This window comes from Setaria italica, chromosome IX (assembly GCF_000263155.2).
Source record: "Setaria italica strain Yugu1 chromosome IX, Setaria_italica_v2.0, whole genome shotgun sequence".
In the NCBI taxonomy this organism is placed as follows: domain Eukaryota; kingdom Viridiplantae; phylum Streptophyta; class Magnoliopsida; order Poales; family Poaceae; genus Setaria; species Setaria italica.
In genome coordinates, this window is record NC_028458.1 from 38531309 (window position 1) to 38552152 (window position 20844).

Genomic DNA, 20844 nt, shown 5'->3' on the forward strand with positions numbered 1-20844 from the left:
AGATGTTGATCCAAATGAACAACCTGGAACCCATCAAATATAGCCCAGCCCATGACCGGGTTTGTTTCAGGCTTTCAAATGCTATTGGGTCTAAGAACGCTATCCAATCTGTTTAAATCTTAATGTAGCATCTTATTTCAAATATGCTTAATTGTCACTACTCTATCTTATTTTATTGTATTTTATTTTTACTCGATTCTACTTGTACAAATTGCAGGAAACACTATCCAAGGTGTTATATTGCTGTGTTGAGTATACAGACAGAAACACCCAACCAATTCGCGCTTATTAGTAGTCTATATGTTTACAATGATGCCACAAGCTGCTGCTACTACTACTATCTGTAAGCTGATTTTTGTAACTGAAGAAACAACTGCATTGAACACAACATCCTGGCAAATCGGAGTTCAATTATAAACTTAGGGGCTTGGTTCGTCAACAACACAGAGCCAGGGTTCACCTACAAAATTAGGTTGCACGTTGTGAATCTCAGGCAAATCAAATCAATTCGAAGTGAGGAAGGGAAGTCCAGCAAGCCTTCACTGAACATTCATCAGAAAATGGAGTGGTTGTCTGGCTGGACACCATTTTTCATGGTCATCAAGCATAAGCAAGGCAGCTTCAGTAGGACAGCAATGACACAAGTCAGATCAGAATTTGTTCATCCGCATATCCAAAGATTCATTCATATATCAAATCACCCCAAACTCGTCCGATGCATCTCATATTTCTCCCCAAATTGTCTTAAACCCAACTCGTCAGACGACTCAACACCACAACCAACGAAATCAGAAGCAGTAACAGAGAACATCTCAATCCTAAGTGTACAACGCATCCAGCTCAGCCCGGCCGGAGACCCTGGCTGTGATCTTCGCGGTGTCAACGCCGAGCTCCGCTGCCATGTGCCGCATGACCCCGAACTCCGCCGGCCTCGCGCCCGCTGGCCACATAACCACCGTGCTGGCCGCCTTGCCCCGAATCTCGCACTCCGCGAGCACCGCCGCGCCTAGCCCATCCACCACGCTCCCGGGCGGGGCCAGCGCCGCCACGCCCTGGCCGCGGCCACCCTGCCCTACCACTGCGCGACGCAGGTCTCCAGCTTCCCCTCCACGGGCTCATCGGCCGCGAGCCGGCCCCTGTACGATGCGCTCCGAACCGCGTCCAGGACCAGCACCTCGTCCGGCTGGAGCTTGGAGATGAGGGATAAAGCCCTCTGACAAGTGGGACCCACACCCGACCGACCTCGCCGTCGAGGCGCGCAGTGGCAGCGCGAGGCTGCGGCGGGGCGCCCCGCTCCGGCCGCCGCCCGCGCCCAATCCCCCTCCTTCGCCTCTCTGGTTCGAAGAAAGGAGAATCTTTTTCCCCTTTAACCCCCTCCCTTCCCTCCTTTTTCCACCCGAGCTCTCCTCTCTTCAAAATTTAGTCAGCGGGTTTATTCCATGAAAGTTGAGGGACTTTTTTACAAAATGACCATGACGGTTGGAAGAAACAACCGCTCTTTTATATTGGGTATAGATTTTTGGTGGCTGCCTGTGCTATTGTTTCTCATATGATCCTACTACAGTCATCGAACCTGGCACTAAGTGTGGCAGAACCGTCCAAATTAAACCGATTTAAGTACGCTAACATCCTCTTAATGGTTAATCTGGTCAATACGCACTTAAAACAGTGTATCCTGAAAGTCTATCTGGTCAAGCCGGATTCAACTACTAAATATCTCGATTGAAACAATATGCAACAAGTCTCACATGAAGGTGAGCGCAGATGACACAACATGGCTTCTCAGTTTACAAACATAGGGCACATGAATTAATTTACAAACCGAATTTGAAATACATAGATAGATTACAAACTAGAGTTCATAAATAAGACACAACGGAAGACCATCACGATAAAATTCTAACGAAGATACATGATAACATGAGTAGCCCAACAACATATCATCCAACACGAGACTGCCTCAAGGCAAGGCCGGGAGCCACTCAACCGACCACCCTTCATGTAAAGGATGGCCATCCCAAGGTAAACCGGCAACTATATCCATCATTTTTTTCTCACTAAGACCTAAAAGTAATCAACTGTGGCAGAACCACTCTAATTAACTTAGCTAAAGCACAATTAAGTCGCCTAACACTTGATCATGCGCTTTAATCAAGTTAACTCGGCAGTCCGTCGGATTTCATCCGATAAACCACTCCGCAGGACCGAGAAAGCATAGCTCACATGAAGGTGAGTGGTTCCAGAATACCCAAATTAAACAAGTGCATTAGTTTATTACAACATCAGGTTCGAAATTCAAACATAGTTTGCAGAGTTCTTAAGCAGCGGAAATAAATAAATGGAAGCTAGCGCCGATGCCGGACGTCATGAGGAGGCTGATCATGACATCAATGGTCCCGGTTCTCACCGTCCGAGAAGGGATCCCACTCGACCGTCCACCCAGGAAGAAGCTGGGGAGGCCAAGTGCCACTAGCAGCAAACTCGGGGGGCGTCAACATCACCTGAAAAGGGGTGCCACAACAAGGCTGAGCGACTACGCTCAACAAGACTTAACCGACCGGTGGTTCTAATCCACCAACACCTAGACATGCAAGCTCTTTGGCTCTGGGGTTTGTTTTGCCAAAAGCGATTATAGTAAGTCCTTACTTTCAATATTTTAGCCACAGGTTCTAAGTACATTTACTTGTCTAAGTTAGCAACTACACTAAACAAGCATAATTTCTCAAACAATTAATGACAAGCATTAATATTAAAGTCATCAAGTTCATTCTTACTCAGTGTAGCATAGCAATTAAGTAGTTCCAAACTGTGAGAGGCAGACGAATCGCTTCGAATTTCTTAACCATGCATGGAGAACCTAATCCCATGACATCCGCGCACCGCGAAGGGTCGCTTCATTTGTCAGCTGTCCCCATCAATTCTCAGACCCGTGTCGGGCCCACTTCCCTTGGTACAAGGCTCCATAAACCCGACTTCTGCCATTCTATGACCACACTTGTCACCACATGCGGCCGCAAGGGAATTTTATTCTAGAGACAGTGGAACGAACCGCTCACGTCCTGGTTGAATCAGGTACTAGGCTTCCCTATCCCATACTAGGTATGAGATTAGTACTTTCAAACACTTGATCACGAACACTATCTCATCTCGACCTTAGTCCAATTTCAATTAGATAGACGGAGCAATCCACCGACCATCAAAATAGTTCCCAGAGCCCTACCCCGTCCATTGTCCTTACAGTTGTAACAAAAGGAAAGCAAACAACTCCTATAACTCACAAGTGACAGTCAATCACTCGACTTTTACCGAGTCCTATTAAGCATTGCAACTACTCGACCTATCATACTAGTGTTCAGATCAAAGGGCACTAATTCATGCATCTAGGGTTTCAATCAATTCCTAAAAATGTAAATGCACAATCAAAGCAGCCAATATATTGCAAGTAGTTAAAGATAGGAGTTTATGCTCTGGGGCTTGCCTTCAAGAAGGGCAGTAGCGAACTGGTCTTCGGTGTGCTCGGGCTCAGCTTCTGCAAGCGGGCGGCTCAGCTACGGCTCCATCTTCCGGCGCTGGGTGAAGCTCGTAGGTTTCGTCTGCGAGGTTCAGCTCTACACGAAATGCAATGTATCAAGTTAAATCTTCACTTTTCATAGATTGCAAACACAAATTAGTGCTGAAGAAGAAGAAGTTATATAGGCCACATTCACTTAGACAAGATTCTGAACTTTCTTTATTTACATGAAGAAGGTGGGGTGTGGTATAGGCCGGGGTTGGTTTGACGGCGATTGTGTACATATAGGTAACATCACTTGTTAAGCTTTAGATCGGAAAGTTATCCTATTTCTGAATGTTTTTTTGTACCTCATCCAATATAGCCTTTATTACCTCAAGGTAGCTGATATTTAACTATTTTTGCGAAAAGGTGACGTTTTCTATGCATTTATCCCATTTATTCTTCCCTAAATAGGAAGGTGGTTCACCTAGTTACTTCTGGTGGTTTCCATATTTTTCCCATAAATTGAGTTATATCACTGATTTAAAATAGAAGGTTTCATACTTTTCTCAGCTCCAGATTAATTGTTATGCAAAAAGGTGAAAACAACCTTTTAAACACATGGTAAAACAAAAATAGGGAGTTGTACACCTGAGCCAGCTCCAAAACATTTTTCCTAGCTTCTACTGCTTGAAACAAACATATGAGAGTTGGTTTCATCTTTTTATGATATTTCTATGATTTGTTATGATTTAAATGACTTAAACAAGAATTAAAACATACCACATTAAATCCAACAGTGACATGTGACAAAAATATTTTTATTAAAAACTAATCTTTATTATGAGCCTAGCAAAATTGGTTTGGCATTTTTCTAAATTTTCTATGAATTTTGGTGAATTTCATAAGTTAAACACAATTTCTGCCGATTAAAACATTTAAACCGAGGTAAACTTGCGGACTAGCCCCTAGGTCTAGGGTTTAATCGTGTAAAGGTCCTGGATTTTAATACTAAGGCCTCTGGTTCACGTTTCTCAAAAGCAATTGGGTCCTCGGGCGCACGGGCGGCGGCGGCGGGCAAAATCCCGGCGATGCGCCGGCGACCTTGGGACAGTGAGTGGCCGGGAGGGCTTACGGGCTCACCTTGGTCCGGTTTGAAGCGGTTGGGGGCGACGGGGAGGCTTGGCCGGGGCGGAACGACGGAAGGTGGAAAGCTTCAGGTGGCGGCGGGGTCCGGCGGTGTTCCAGCGGCGGTGGTGCTTCTCGCGGGCAACAAGCAAGCTCTATAGCTGCGCGAGAGGATGGCGAAGTGGCTGGTGGTGTCGGCAAGGTGCGGGGTTGGGCAGAAGGGGGAGCTCCACAGAGAGCTCAGGCGGCGGCGTGGGGAGTGGAAACAGGGGAGGGGCGGCGAGGTTCGGGCGAGCGGGGAAGGGGGCACCGGCGGCGTTGGGCTCCTATGTATAGGGCCAGGGCAGAGTGGCAAACAAGGCGGGGTTGTGGCTCTGGCGGCCGAGATCAGAGGGAAGCTGGGGCGCTGCTGCGGCCATTAATGGCGAGAGCACCATTGGCGGATAGGGGAGAGGGAAGGAGCACGGCAGGCGAGGTGACAGGGTGAGCAACGCGACGCAAGCGTGCGCGGGGTGAGCGGCTCTGCCGGGGCACGCTACTGGCGAGGCGGGGGAGGAGCTGTCGTGGCCCGCGCGGTCGTTGGCGGAGGTGGCAGTGTTACAGGGCGCGCGCGTGGGCAGCGCGATCAGGGGTTTGACGGGAGGGCCGGAAGGCGTTGGGGCACGTGGCCGGAGATCCGGGTAAGGCGGATGTGCATGGGAGGCGAGGCGGCACCAGCGTGGCAGCGGCTGGCTTCGGCCGTGGAGTGGCCGGGGCGGTGGTAGAGCTACGGGTAGTGCGCCTGGCGCGGCCGGCGACGCCTCGGGCGAGACGAGACGGGGCGGAGGGGCTGCAGGGCGTCACTGCTTGTGACTGAGGGAACGGGCGCGTTGATCCATCTTGTCACGGCCGATGACTAGGCAAGGCGGCGCTTGCCGGTGAGACCATGCCACGCGGCGGCGGCGCTCTGGAGCGCGACGCACGCGCGCTTGGACGCGCTCTGGCCTACGGATCTGCGGGATTTTTGTTCGGTCCCGTCTTCGAGCCTCTTGATCTTCTGATTTCAAAATCGCACCATGTTGACTCCCTTTACAGAAGTTGTAGTACAGAGACCAAAGTCCAACTTTTGTAATTTGACCAAGTTCAAAATCATGGTGGATTTGGAGATTCAGAACTCGAAAGTTCGGAGGAACACCGATTTTCTGGACTTAGGCAAAAAATGGCGGTTTTGACCGGTTTTTAGGGTTCTGGGCTGACTTGAGCTGTATATTTGGGAAACTTCGGAGGTGAATTGGACCAAGGTCCAATTAACAAAGTTGTTGTAGAGACTCAGCTCTCAAACTCTTATAAAGGGGTTTTCTGATGTTCTATTCAACTTTTAAAAGATAAGCCCACCATAAGGTGACAGGTCGAATTGATCTCCAGACTTAGCCGGAATTGCTAAAGGAGGCTGAGTTGACCAAACTAGGGGACTTTGACCTGGATTTTGAAGGCTTTCAGGACAGATTTCAAACTTGTTCCTTAAAGCAAAGTTGTTAAGGTCCTGGAGCTCAAAAAACTTTGGTATCGGGTTCAGCTCAAGTTGACATTAGAAATGTCGAAATAGAGAGCCCCAAAGTTGGGACCTTGCCTGTTTTAAAACAAAACAACACAGATTGGTATTTTGGATTTTTGGAGGGCTTCTACTTAGATCAAAGCAAAAAACCAAAAATGAAAGTTGTTAGGAAGGTTGAGTTCTACAACTCTCAGTTGGACAGATTTTTAAGTTCTTAAGCAAACATTGGAGTTATAGTTTGGGTAGCGTTTTAACCTTGTGAGGGCACAAGGGTACTTTCACTTGCCTTAATGTTGTCAAAGTTCTTCTTTAAGCACTAATGACTTGTTTTAAGATTAAAACATAGCTTATTTACTCTAGGTTGTTACATCAACCAGCAACGCTGAGTATACTAATACTCCACAAGACTTACCGACTATGGTATATACTTAGCCGACTCCTAATATGTAAGGTTTTTGGCTCAAGGGTTTGTTTTGCCAAAAATCAACTACGAGTGTGTGGCGGAACCGCCCAATTTAAGCTGGTTTAAGTGCGCCTAATCGCTGTCGGAACAGCAATTATCCGAAACGCACCTAAAACAGCATAAGTCCGGTAGTCCGTCGAGTGTCCCTAGGACTCCTCGAAGGATCCACGGCGTGTCTCATAACTATACATCAGGATAATATCCGTGATGGGATAATATCAACAAACATTACATTTTTACATACATATTTAAGAGGTACGAGTTATTACAGGACATAAGTTGAAACAAACTTATTGATGCAGTGTTAGACAAGCTCTAAGATTTAAACATAAATAGTTCAGGAGAAGATGCGTAGGTAAACTTTTCTCTAGGGTATTGTAAGACTCAAGTCAATACCCTAGGGCTTCGGGGTCTCCTCCTCTGTAGCCTCCTGTGGAGCTTCTGAAAGATAGCCACAAGGGGAAAGCCCTGAGTACGGGGTACTCAGCAAGTCTTACCTAACCAATATAAATAGTTTTCTTTGGAATGCATGCCAGCTTTTGGGTGAGCTTGGTTGACACCATTTTTGCCGAAAAGCTTACTATGAGTAAGGCCTTAGTTTTATCTTTTATTTGAGTTAAGTCATTACCTAACCATTCTAAATGATAACAGAAGTAAAAGCAACCATAGCTATTAAATCATACATCACTTGATAACAGAAGATACATATTGCATGAATTGATACTACGATGCTCAACGGTGATCAAGTGCATTCATAACCGAGAATTGCGGCGATCCGGATCCATTTACATCCTGCAGGAGAGTACCCTGATCACCAGCTTTATACGACTGTCCAGGTCGTATCTAACAACCTCTCGATTAGCAAAATCAATGATTAGGAATACGACTACCCGGACCCAGGGATGCACCCCCACATGGGACCCCACGTCTGGCCCGATCTCCATGTGAGTTTCAGGCTACACCCCTGCCAATCTCCAGCACGTCAAGCGCGGGTACGAAGTATTCCTGATCACAGAGTTTACTAATCTACTGGGCTTTACTGGTCCCATACCCAGTAAGTGATCAGATGCTTATCACTTGATCAAAGGTTAAGACAACGAATCGGGCCTTAATCAAATTAATCTAGCAGACAGAACTACATCTCTAGCTTCTGTCCGTTTTCATTTTCCAAGGTATCCTTTATAAGCAACATGTATGACTTAAGAGTTTTCCTTAAGGTTGGTAAACCAAGCATGTAAGCAAGTAAGCAATTCTAGACTTGGGTATTTTCTAAGGTTTGAACAAGTGGCAAAGATGTCCTTAAAACAAGGCATGATCATACACAAGAATAGGTTTCAATCAACTCCTAGACCTAGTGCATACAATAAGCAATAACCTATAACTAGACACATGAAATAACGATTCCAAAATAGATAGGTATAAATGCACCGGGGCTTGCCTTGTTCGCTAAAAAGATTAGTAGATTCTGACGAATTGGCTTCACAGGGAACGAACTCAAACACCTCTTCGGACTCCGAAGGTCCTTCTGAAAATTCCCAATAAACTGCTTCCGGTGCTTCAGGATCTACGGTATAATACATGCAGGGTTCGAATGCAAAATTTTTGAATAACAGACTATACAACTTTCCTTCATGATAAAGTTGCAAGCCAACAAGGACTATACGACTTATCATGATAAAGTTGCAAGCCAACACACAAAAATCTAAAAAAAAGATTAACCTACAATTTTTATTTTTCTTATTTAACCCTCCTTATAGCTTTTTCTTTTATTTTTAGAAAAAGTGGTAATTGTTTCCTAACTTGAAAATCTAATTTCCTATGAGTTAAGAATTATTTGTGATTAATAAAGTATTATTTATATTTTATACATTTTATAAATATTAAGTATTTATTTAATTACCTTAAAAGGAAGGCATTAAATAAATACACGAATTTTTATTATTTTCCTAGGGTGTAAAAATTTTAATGCATAAAGGAAAATAAAACAAGCCTAACAAAATTGGTTTCACTAATTTTGGACACTCCTACAAATTTCTGTGATTAAAAAGGTGTAAAACGGATTTAAACGAATTATTTACCTAAAGGAATCTAATTTTTCCCGAAAATCATCCGGAAAACTTTTCTTACTCAACCCTTCTCTACCCTCTCTCACGCACGCTGGGCCCCACGGCGCGGACCCCACCTTTCCCTATTCAATCTACCCGCCGGCTCTTTTCTTCCCCCCGACGGGCCCCGCGGGCCGATTTTTCCTTTTCTTTCTTTTCTTCGGCCCAACACCAGCCTCTCGGCCCACCTCCTTTTTCTTTTTCTCTGCGAAAACTGGCCGGCTCCCACTGGGCCTTCGGCCCTTTTCTTTTTCCACTTATACGCGCGCGCCGCTGGGCCTTCAAGTCGCGGCCCAGCAACCGACCGCGCACCCGGCCTGCCTGCTTCTGCTGCGCTTCCCCCCCCCTTCTTTATCCACTGACGCGCGGGCCCGAGCGCCCAGGTTCTTCTCCTTCCTCCCGCCAAAACTCGCCCGTGACAGGGGGCGGGGCGGCTCGCCGGCCGGCGCCCTCCCGGCGGCGGGACTAGGTCGCGACACCACCTTTACACCTATACGGCCCCGCGCGCGGCAACAGCTCCCCGGGAAATGGCCGGAGCCATCCCCTCCACGGCGACGGGCGGCGACTCCCTCGGCCGGCCGTGGCTTCTCACGACGACAGCCTAACCTACTCAAACATCTACCCGTACACCATCCTAGGACCCTAAGGACTCGACTACAACTACTCAAGACAGAAGAGAAGCAGCGCAAGGTGGTTCTCACCGTGAGCGGGCGACGCGACGGCGGTGGACAAAAGCGGCGGCGAGCACGGCTACTCCGGCATGGATGTTGGACAACAACTAGACTGGGGTGTAGCTGGGGTGTCTGTGGAGGAGTGGGCGAGAGGAATCGACGGGAGGCGAGGCGTGGCGGTGGAATTTTGATTGGCGGCGGTGCTCGACAAAGGAGTGCGGGCGGCGGTAAAAAGGAAGACGGTGAAACGGCGGCGCGGGAGCAGTAATTATTCAAGCATTTCACCCTGCCCATGGACGACACCGTGGCCTACCCGTAGGCTTGCGTGGTGAGGAGGTGGCCTAGCTAGACGCGCTGGCGGTCGACCGACGACGGCAGCAGTGACACGTCTGGGTGCTCAGTCACCGCCCGTGATCTTCAGAGCTGAGTCGTGGTCGATCTTCAATCCGACGGCCTCCAGCACCTTAACAGAAGTTGGAGATAATCTCAAACCCGTCATCTTTTGTTTTGGCTCCATCCCGAGATAAACATCAAACCAGTGGAATTTTGGAGATGTTGCTCGAGTTTGTTCTGAATTTTGACTGAATCAGAAATTCAGTTCGTCAGTTATGACAGTGGTGTTGCTCTCACTTTGGGAACCAAATTAATGACTCAATTCTTGTTCTTTCAGTTCAACATCTTCCTAAATGTGTTCTACAATGTCCCAATGTTCCATTTTGCTCATGAACAAGTACCCCTTTTGATCTACATTGCTCTGAATTCGAGTTCCAAGTTGATGCTTTGCTGCTGTTTCAGACTTAACCAAATTCAGAGTTTCAGTTAACTGTGATTTTGTGCTGACTTTGAGCTTGAGTTTGACTTCCTTCCCTTCACTGTTCCTGGCCAACAACACATGAATATTGTAGTCCAAGGTTCATACTTCAGTATAGTGTAGTTGACTTGGTGCACTTAGTTGCAAAATTCGCCAGAAATTAATTTTGAAAACAGACTCTGCTGCTGTTTTTCTGGACTGCTGTTTTCGGACGGTGAATAGTGAACATCCTTTTTCTTTTTCTTTTCACTGATTCCTTTGAGATAATTAGCACTATTTCAATTCCAAATTTTTGATCCCTCAATTCCAAATACTCTTACACTTGTATTCCATATGTTTGACAAGTTTTTCTGAATTTCGAATTTGAAATTCAAATTTCGGTCAAATTTGACCGAATTTGATTTTTTTGCCAATTTCTTTTCTTTTCCTTTTGGAATTGCTTCTAATTGCTCAAAGTCATTGTAATGCCTCAAATGGCAGCTGTTACAGAGTGGATCCTTACTTTCAAGTTTTAGCACCCAATTTTAAGTTGAGCTAACCATTCTAAGTGAGCAGATATTCAAAACATTTCAGCGTGGAAAAATAATTGATTAGACAACAACATCATCATCATTTCATATTTCCTTTCATTCCATTTCTTACTACGATGTGACACAGTGATCAAGGTTCTCTTAACGAAGAGCGGTAGTGAATCGATTTGATTAATAACCTAGACACTTGACATATGCATGCCCCGTCGAGCCGCATATGGCAAACGGTTCCCTTAGAGAGCAATAGCATTTGAGAACTCCTGCGACCCTCGAGTACAAATCCAAACCGGTACCTCCCCGGGCCAGACATGAGTCACTGACCAGCACATAAATGGGAAACATGACTAACTCAATCTACAATCGCGCAATATGGTACTAGGTCTTACCGGTTCAACTACCTCTTACTTCCGGCATGTGGATAGTACAATTCAAATTTGATCAGTGGGGCCACAATGAACGGGTCTTAATTGACACGGACGGAGCACAACCAACAACCATAACCAACATCATTTCTATCTCCGCCCGGTCTCCAACTTTTCTCATGTGCACCATTCATTTCAGACTTAATCATAGCTAGTAAAGGAACCTATATCTCGCGAGTGACCGACAATCACTCGACTTCTACCATTCTAAATTAAGAATGGCATTTCTATCAACCTACACATGCTAGTATGTGAACTTGGGAGTCCTAGGGATCATGCAACTATGGTTTCATTCAACTCCTAGTAACTTAATGCATAAAAGTAATTTACATAAGTAAGAACATTTCATAGTTTTGAAGTTAGTAGTCATGCTCCGGTGCTTGCCTTCTATTCTAGCTTTGAGCTCTTCTGAATTTTGGTTCAGGTCTTGAGATGCTCCAACTTGTGAGGCTTCAAGTGGCTCGCTCTTGGACGCAGCGATCAGTTCATAAAGACCGTCGGCTATCGAGTTATTGTCACACTCGATTTTAAGGACAAAACCAAGTGCTACCTATATGTATGCCAGAATCAAGTTTCATACATATAGTGACATCATTAGTGAATAACAGAAACAGTATCACGTAAAAAGATACAAATAAAGACTTACGAAACCATCAGATATATACAGCTTAATTATGGAAACGGAAGCTCCAAACTTCACAGGCAATCGACTGAGGGCTGCGTACGCCTAGGACTCAGCACCATCTTCACAACAACTTCATAGCAGCTTCTTCTTCTGAGCAACGTTGTTTATAGCAAGGGTAAGCACTTGTCGTACTCAGCAAGTGTGAGGAGAATATGAATGCAAGGGTTAAACAAGGAAAGGCTGACTGGTTGACTGCATTAAGCATTTTTAGTTGGTCAAATTTTATTAGCACCTGATTACTAAGGTATAAGTATATACCAACCCACAATTAATACAAACATAAACATAAGCCATAAGCATATGGCACAACCATAACCATAGCGTAAACCACAATTTAAATCCATCTTCAAGTATATTACTCATGTGAGGGTCCAAGCCGCTCTTGACCGTGAGCACGGCTGATCGATCAGTTTTACACTCTGCAGAGGTTGCACATCTTTACCCACAAGTCACGTAAAAGTTCAAAAGAACTTTAGATCCAACCAAGCTTGTGCTGATCATGCACAATACCACACTTCCGAGGTGTGATTGCATAGGGACGCTACGAGGCCTTTACAAAGATTCATTAGTCAGTGGTAACCTGCTAAGGTTTCAGTGTCTAGCGTGCACAACCTCTCACAGGCCGATAATGCAACGACTCAGTCCCCCCTCTCGCCTCATCACGAGTAAGATTACTCCAGACTAAAGTTTGTAATTATTCAGGCAAGACCAGAGCCATTTAGTCTTGTGGTAGCACTATTTTCCTGGGTGGTCGCTCCATGTTCCAATTAAATATTGTAATCTTGTATTAACTAAAGGTATATCATAAATAGAATAAGTTCACCATGTTGTTCATTAGAACCACCATAACCCAAGTATAGCAGCCAAGCATATCTACCCAACAAAAAGGTAAACCCAGGTTGGGAAGGAATAATCATAAAAACTAGGCAAACCTTAATAGGACCCATCACATTTAATGCAAGCATATGCAATAGTGATTAAACAAAGTTATTGGGACAAAAGCACAAGGACACACTTGCCTTTCTCCAGCGACTAGTTACTTCTTACTGCTCTTCGGCTCTTGCTCTCTTAATCTTCAAAGCTTTCGAACAGCGATCCTTCTACTCGAAGCAATCACCGGCACAATCATACAAGCAAACAAACAAATACAATTAAGAGCAGTACACCAAAAAAAAGACAGGCTTTAAAAGAGCGTAATAAAAGAACATGGCTCGATTCTAGGATTACGCGGACGCAGGAACGCTTACAACGGAACTATGGTTGAAAAGATAAAGCTATCGAGAGTTTTGAGTTACCAAAGAAAGATAAGAGCTACAAGCTTCATTCAAGTCATATTTATATTTTCATAAGAAAAGACGGTGTAAAGCTTAGTCCAATTTTATTTATAAATATTTGAGTATAATTTATGCAAATTAAACATTTAATTTAAAAATAAGATACATGTAGACATCTAAGCGTATAGCTTTACATCTCGAGTTCAACTAAGTAGATTAAATTAAAAACACATTTATATTTATATTAGCCAAATTAATATTTAATTATGAAAACTCGAGATATAACCTATACAGATTTTATTTAGAAAATAAATTGAATAAACATTAATCAAATTGAATTTAATTTATGAAACGCCGAGGTATAACTCTAAGTGGCTTTTAATTGGAAGAATTATTTAGATAGGCATTAATCCTATTAACTTTAGTTTATGAAAAACTGATATATAACCTAATTGGCTTTTATTTAGAAGAGGCTATGAAGTAGGCATTAATCAAATTAACAATTATTATGAAAAATGATGTTTAACACTAAATAGATTTTATTTAGAGAAGAACTCGTTTGTCAGGCATTAATCCATTTTAATATAAGTTTTATTTTCAAAAAACATGTGTGAAGGAAAACATTACCACTAACGTGTAATTTACATTGTTATGCATCTAACGTAACTTGAACGAGGTTAAACAGAGCTTAAACGTGGAATCTATGGGTTAAACGAGGTTGTAGGGGCCTAAACGTAATTAACCGTAGACTTGGAGGGTTAGCTAAGAAGATTGGCAAGACACAAGGAATAGTGCTCACGAAAAGGTTAAAGGACAGGGTTAGATTTGCAAAACTGCAGGGGCTGGACTGGATCTAGGGAAACTAATAGATCCAGGGGGGTATCTGCTAGTTTGCCAAGACACAAAGAAGACGATAACTAATTACCTATTTCTTTCGGGATCTATTTGCAAAACTGCCTTGTCTTCTTCATCCTCCCATCCGGTTAATCCGGTGACCGAGCTAGGACCTCCGACCGGCGGCCAAGCTTGACGGCGGCGGTGGCTGCTGGCCCCAGCGGTGATGCTGGCATGAGGTGCGGGTGGCAGCTCGGCCAGGAGCGAGGCAGCGGACAATGCGGCTCTTGCGAGCATAAACAGAAGGGGCAGGGCGATCAGAAGCACGGTCTGTTAAGGATGAAGAAACAAGAAAAAGAGAGAGAAAGGGGGGATCACCGGAAACGAAGCCCGATCTCGCGCATGAACGGCAAAATGGAACGATATCGACGAGACAAACAAGATGGTGTGCTCACCTTCGTCCACAGATGAACAATGGCGGCGAAAAAGCTCGCCGGAGTCGGGAAAGACGACGGAGCTGACATCGGATTCACGCAATCCACCACACCACGGCGTAGAGCTCGAAGAGAGGAACTCCATGGTGGTGTCGGTTTTCGCCGGAAGTCCACGGTTTCGCCAGAAAAGCTCACCGGAGTTTGGCGAAGACCGATCTTTGACTTCAGATCTAGAGAGTTAGGAGAGGCAACTCGTGAAAAGGTTTGTAGATCTGAAATCCTCGCGTCGAGACGAACGCGGGAATATATATATAGGCCAGACTCGGAAAAAGATATTTTCGGATTGATTTTTCTATTTGTGGAATTTCTGAATTTATTTATCTCCGCGAAAACAATTTCCAGAAATAGCCGGAATCGTTTTCTAAAGCGAGAAAAATACCTAGAAAATTCCAAAAAATCTGCGATAAATCTCAGAGATGAATTGGGATGCAAGGAATCCAAATAAAATACTTGGAGCTCGTGAAAAGGATTTTAGAACCTTCCAAAAATTGGATTTAGCTCTAGGAAAAGGAGAATAATTTCCAGAAAAAGATGGAAAATTCTCACAAGGGTCTGGGTAACGTCTATACGCATTTTTCAAACTTTTGCACTCAAGAAACACCAAGATGCAGTGACATGAATGCACAGACATAGACCAACATTATTTAATTTATAAAAGCAAACAATTATTTTTCCTATACTAAATTTCCTGTAAAGAAAAATAAATGTTGGAAATTTTTTTAAAATTATGAGAAAATTATTGTTTATTTATTTTTTTATTCACATCCTGAAATTCGAAAATTTCAGGGTGTGACAATTATCTACATGGCAATGCATATGTATGAGTTGATTGAAAAGCGATGACATATGCATAACATCTGGTTTAAAGAGTGTAGCAACTCAACCATATAGCATTAAAGTTCACGGTAGAGCATAGAAACATATTGTTATCTACACAATAAATACGATTGATATAAAAAGAACTACTAGAGTTTTCCGGTGAAACATACAACTATCGAACTATGTCAATAATATTTCAGTTACTTGGTTTGAAGCATGGCATCAAAATTAGATCCTAAGCAAGCGATTAGCATGTCATGATGGTGGCAGATCTAAGTAACACAGGTTCATGAATGAAACTATGGTGACAACATGCTAGAGACTAAACAAATGGCATAGGCAAGTAATCATAAAGATTTTGCTAGCAACCTTTTCAGAGATGAATATGCTACTGATAGAGAGCATAAAAATAATTTGTTGGCCTATAATTCCAGTAGCAAATATTTTTAATTAAACCAGCTAGCTCACAGCCAGAATAATTATTCAAAAAGAATTTTGTGTTATATGAACATTAATCATTTAAAGGAGCTTACTCATCACATATACACATTACTGTAAAAATTTCATCATGATTGGACTACCACAGAAGTTATATCAGCAATTTGGTGCTACAAACTTCCTAGAATAGTTTCTAACACTAGGATATATTACTGTGAATTTATTAGGATTTTATGAGCGTTAGAACTATTTATTCCAAATTAAGGAGATTGAACAACATGAACTTTAATCAGCAACAGAAACATACATCTCACAAGAACAAGTACGTGTACTAGGAATATCTGATCAGAAGGAAACCAACAAAATTTAGTATTTTTATCATTTTTCTATGATTTTAGATGGAGCTTCAAAGTTTCAGCCTTTACAAACAAAACTAAGGATGAAAAGGGAGAAGTATTGTTACAGTTACACCCTCGGAAACAAATTTTACCAGCAGATCTACCCTTCCCTTTACAAATCAGCCCCTGGATCTAGCGCCTAGGCCCGTTGAAGATTTCCCACCTAGCGCTTGAACCTAGAACTTTCACTCATAACCCCCTGGACTTTCTATTACCTAAAAACACCACCCTTCTCTCCTTCTTTCTTAGGCGCCCATGCGCACGCATGGCCGGTGGCGCGGCGATGGTTTCCCCCGCCTCGGTGACTACCCCATGACCTCTTCTTCATCTAGTCACACCCTCACCCCCACTCCTTCCCCCGAAACCCTATCCCTAAGGCTACCCCCAACGAGCGGTGGCGGCACTCCGGTGGTGAGCGCGAAATCGAGCCGACAACTGGCCTAACTCCAAGAAATAGTGAGCGTGTCACGAACAGGAGCTTACCATGGGTCAATTTTGGTTGCTGGTTGGAGAAGAGAGGGTCGGGATGGTGGGTGTGCATGGTGAGGTAGGTGGTGGCAGGTGGCGGCAATGGCGGGCACGTGGACTTCAATCCCTAGCGCCAGAGGCCATGGCGCTGGGCAAGAAGAGGTGGAGGAGGTATATGGGCAGGTGAGGTAGGTGTGGGCAGTGGTGACTTGGAAATGGTGGAAGGGAGTGGGTTGATTTGGCCGAAGGGTGGAGGAGCTCGGGTTCTTGGTGGCTCTATCCTGAGGAAGGAGAAAGGGAAATGAGAGAAAGAGAGCAGGGAGGAGAGGTGAGGTCAGTGACTTGGAGGATAAGGCCGAGCGATGACTGGGTGCTGAGTCAAGGAAAGAGGATGGCGGCAGTGGAGAGAGGGTGGTGTGAGGACATCGCTGCAGTGCGGAGCTCGAGGAAAGGCAGCGCTAGCATGGACATCGGTGGCATGGGCATGGCAGAGCAAGTGGGCGGGAACGGACACGTCGGCGCCCAGGGCCGTGTGACGATCGCCGCGGGAGCTGGCGCATGGCACGGCCAGCATCACCTGCTGGCTGATGGCCGCCGCGCGTTCCACATTTCAGGCAGGGAAGGACAGGAGCAGGTGAAGGAAACATGTTTTTGACTCAAGTTTGACCTTAATTTGAACATGCCCAACCAAGTTTTCACACCCCAAGATGATACCCATATGAAACTAGACAGGAAGGATTACAAAGTTTGTATTGACTAAAAGTTGAGTGTTTAGCAAAAATAAAATTTAAACATCACTAAACAAGAATAAAATGACATACCTCAACACTTGGATTTCCCAACAAACACATGTAAATGTGGAATCTTATTTTTACTTTTGGGATTTAGACATGCTCCTGAGTCAAGAAGGACGTAGTTCAGATTTTAAACTATATTTAAGCAAACTTTCATACTTTTCATATTTATACTTTTAATTTGTATTCGGTTTTTAAAAGATAGAACACGACCACATGTGTTAGTGTTTAGACCCGGCAACCTACCGAGGGGGTACCCGAGGTAGTGTTTTATGTGTGGGGCTCACCGAAGACCTGGAACTCGAAGGTGAACTCGAACACACGATTTAGACAGGTTCAGGCCGCTTATGTCACGTAATACCCTATGTCCTATGTGTTGGTTGTGTTGTATTGATTGATCATCCTTTGGAGTGTGTCCCTGCCTCGCCTTATATTGTCGAGGGTAGCGTTACAGGTCTGTTGTTGTACAGGGCCAACGAGCACGTGCCACACAGCCCCCGAGCCGTTACACGACTAGTTTGGGTATAAGGGTCAACCAATGGTCAACATGACCATTTGTCTTCAGAAATCTTAACTCTTCCGAAGAAATTGGAAATCTTTCCAGCGACAATTGATGGCTTTAAAAACAGAATATTTCGTGTAATTCTCGTCGCTCGGTTACCTGTGCCCCGGTTATAAATATCAGAGGAATCTTACCCCTTCCATTTACCCCGAGCTATTGCACCCGTTGATCTTCTGCACTATTATCCTAACACCACCGCTTGCCACCATCCCTCACTGTCTAGCCCTCCAGCTCATGCGCCAGAAGACCATAGGAGCAATGGCACCCAAGAAAGCAACCTCGAGAAAGGCGGAGGAGTCCAAGAAGCGCAACGCTGACAAGAAGAAAGTCCAACTGCCGGCGCCCAAGTACGATAAGATCGACCAGACGGCGCCGCCGAATCAAGCTAGTGCCTGGAAAAGAGCCATCTTGAAAGAGGCGGACATCCAGGTATTAGTGAATATGAATCTTCTCCAGGAGAAGGAGTTTGCCGATTAGAGGGAAGCAACCGGCAATCCGTGGCCACTGGAGAGCTATCCAGACGAGGCAGTGATCTTCGCGCACTTCATTGAGCGTGGGCTGCCTCTACCGTCGTCCAACTTCTTCCAGGGGCTTCTGAGGTACTACAATTTAAAGCTTGTCCACCTTAACCCCAATTCTATCTTGCACGTTGCTATCTTTGTGCACCTCTACGAGGCCTTCCTGGGCATTCAACCCCACTTCGAGCTATTTAGAAAGTTCTTCAGAGTGAACCCACAGCCCCAATTGAACCACAAAGAAGTAGTGGGAGGGGCAGGGATCCAGCTTCGGGAGCAATTCAAGAGCCAATACATCGAATACGAACTCATAGACTCACATTCTGGTTGGAAACAATGGTGGTTCTACATCGGAAATAGGAATGGAAATGTGGGAATGGAAATCCGAATTATCCGAATTCGTATCCACAAAAATGATAAATATGGATATCCGTATCTGTATTCGAATTTAATGTGGTACTAAAACGGATACATCCGAATTCATTTTTCTTGATTTCTCTATCCAATTCCACATTCGTATTCTACAATATCCAACACTATCCGTATCTGACCATATGAAATTATTAGTTATCTCTATAACTAATGATAAATGATGTTACTTTGAATATTAATAATGACAATATATCATTGAAACTATTCAAAATTTATCTTTATAACTAATAAGTTAATTATATCAATTTTATTATTACTAATATTGTACCCATAAAACTATTTAAAATTTATCTCTAATTTTAGGGACCAATGTCATTAAATTTAATATTCATATATGTGAATATTAATTTTAAGTTTAAATACTCTAGTACAATTTTTACTATTCATTGATAAATATTTATATTTATTGAAATATATATTTATCCATATATTATTTTTTCATAAATTGCACCATTTCAAATAAATATCAATTAATGTAATATTTTCATGAGTGATTTTTGTTTGCACTAGTTAGGTACTCATACTATAGTCTCTACTTGTATAAAAGTTTTGTTATTAAAAAACCATCAACAAATAAAATAAGTAAATGTTATCTTCAAACCGAGTAAATATTCGATGGATATCCGAATTCGAGACATTCGTTTTGTATTCGTATTCGAAAACATCCGAATTCATATTCGTATTCGACTTAAAATGTGGTAAAAAATGCTATCCGGATCCGATTCCATGCGAATCCGATCCGAATTCCATTCCTAATCGGAAACCATGAGCCCTATTTTCCCAAGGTCACCAGCCATCGTCTAGTGTGGAACAATCGCTGGCTGGACGAGCCGAGTACTTTTGACGGCTTTCAGCTACCAGAGTTGATTGCGAAGATCACCCGCCTCAAGAAGGATGGCCTGACCCGCATCAGTGTTGTCATTGTCAAGATTTGCGGATCAAGACTCTAGACTAGTAAATTTCTTTTATGCGCGTAAGGCTTCGGATGGTGGCGTGGGAGACACGGGGTTAGACTGGTTCGGGCAAAGGAGGCCCTACATCCAGTATCGAGGCTGCTCGTGTTACCCACGCGGGATTCTGTAGTAGGGGTTACAGATGTGCGAGAGAGGGAACTGATCCCAGGTCTCTTGGGTGTGCACTGATGCTCTAAGTGGGTGTGAGTGTGTTTTGTTGGCCTGGAAGCCTCCCTTGTCTCAGGTCCCCGATTCTCCTTTTATAGCGTAAGGAGACCACCGGGGTTACAGGCGAGACCGAGTGTGGGGAGGAGTAAAAAAGATAAACAATAGCCAAGTAAAATACAACATAAGGAGAGGATCCAAGTTCCAGGACCGCCGGCCCTTGCTCTGGCCTCCGGCTCCTGTTAACGCGTCCGCCGGAAGAGAGCGGCTGCCTCCCGGTCTTGTCGACGATCTCCCTGATGGCCGTTGCCGCCAGGCATGATGATGATGTTCAGTCACGGCGTCCGTGCCCGTCGGGGACGACGGCTGGTCCTGTTATCTCGTTGATGACCCGTGGGACGCGGACCTCGCGTCCCTGTCGCCGGAAGCGCGGGGCGCGAGAACGGGCGGAACGGCCTCCTGTGCCGAGCGGCGCAGGCCGTAAGTACCCTATAGTGAATCGGAGGGAGCCGTGGCCGCTGTAGCTCGCGCTGCACGGTCGTGCATGGATACTTGTGTCGGGTCGCGTTGGGGGCGCCAACTTCTTTCTGCATGCCAGAGCCGCGGTACATTTATGGCGAGGTCGACAGGGGGACCCACGAGATCCGCGCCCTGATCTTCCAATCCGCGCCCGAGGCGGATGCTTGTCTTGTGGGCCCGAACGAGTCCGACCCTCCGTGCCCGGGGTCGGGCGAGGCAGAGTTTCGCGGCGGGGGGTCGGGCGCTCCCGACCCCAGTCCCCGGGGTCGGGCGAGGCGGAGTTTGGTCTTCAAGGGGTCGGGAACGTCCGACCCCGGGGCACCGGGTCGGGCGAGAC

General features: G+C 44.9%; 1 pseudogene; it reads right to left on the minus strand.

The window, feature by feature from the left end:
* Nucleotides 1-649: 649 nt before the first annotated feature.
* Nucleotides 650-18132, minus strand: LOC101786208 (annotated as a pseudogene).
* Nucleotides 18133-20844: the final 2712 nt, after the last annotated feature.